The following is a 1,345-nucleotide window of genomic DNA, read 5'->3' on the forward strand; positions in this document are numbered from 1 at the left end:
TATAGGACATTGTCTTTGTGAACTCTGTTGTGCCAGCTGACCGTGGCATCACCCAAATGATTTGATTTCTTGACTGCTGCCTCCATAGGTGTTGATGCTAAATCCCACTGAAGTGAGAGTCTTGACAACTTCAATCTTTTTTATTTATCACAAAGTTGCTCATTAGCCTAGTTGGGAGAATTTTAATTTTCTTTATCCATGTAAAAGCTACCATTTTTTTTCCCCTTTGGCGCTATGTACTTCGAATCGTCTTCAATTTCAGCACGCAAGGCTGTATCACTTTCCCATCACAGGTTGTTAATGAAACTTTCTCCAAATTTGATGCCATGTTCTGCGTCATATCATTCAGCTTCTCAGGCTATTTGCTCAGCACACACATGAAGTAAGTAGAGCAAAAGCACACAACGCGGACACGCACCTTTCCTGGCTTTAAATCATGCGGTGTCCTTGTGTTCTACTAGAACGGCTGCCTCTTGGTCTATGTGTAGGTTCTGCAAGACCACAGCGAAGTGTTCTGGGATCGCTTTCTTTGTTATGCTATTCGTAATTGATTATGGATGACAAATGAGAAACAATGACTATCATTGCCGATGTCAGGTGGATTGAGGTTGAAAGTAGAGAATACTAGAAAAACTTTTTACCTGTGCCTTATTAACTGTGCAAGACATTCAACTGTGATCACAACAAATTATTATCTGTTGTCTAGTGTCATCAATTACAAAGTTTACTTTGCATTTATATAGACGTGTTGATTATCTTTGTCTAATTCCCCTTCTTATTGAACATATATTACTTGAGAAAATGTCTGAATGACTATTCTTCAAAATTATAAATTCCCTCAAAGTAGAATCTAGCTGTCACCAAAAGCTTTTGATTTCGTGGTCAATAGCGCTCTCTACTGGGAAGAACGACTAGACTCTATCCGTCAAAGAACACAGGTTCGCCCTAACTTTTGCGGGTCTATCATTGGTGTAGTGGTTACAGGTTGGGCTGCGATCTGCATGACTGGCAATTTGAAACCACCAGCAGCTCCTTGTGAGAAAGAGTGGGCTTTGTGTTCCCATAAACAGTTAGTCTTGGAAACCCACCAGGGGTTGCTAGAGTCAGCATTGGCTCAATGGCACTCAAGATTAAGTGTAATTACTGTGCACCCACTAAACAACCTGCACATTACCCTTGAAGTAACCTTAATATTTAAATAAAAATACAACAATTAGTGCAAATGTGTTTGCATATATAAAATCACTGCCGCTAACTCAATTCTGATTCATAGTGACTCCGTAGGACAGAGTCGAACTGCTCCGGTGGGTTTCTTGTTCAGCAGATTTACCCAGTGCATTATGTC

This window comes from Echinops telfairi, unplaced genomic scaffold, assembly GCF_000313985.2.
Source record: "Echinops telfairi isolate 266 unplaced genomic scaffold, ASM31398v2 ScPeMD7_2186;HRSCAF=2738, whole genome shotgun sequence".
NCBI classification, from domain to species: Eukaryota; Metazoa; Chordata; class Mammalia; order Afrosoricida; family Tenrecidae; genus Echinops; species Echinops telfairi.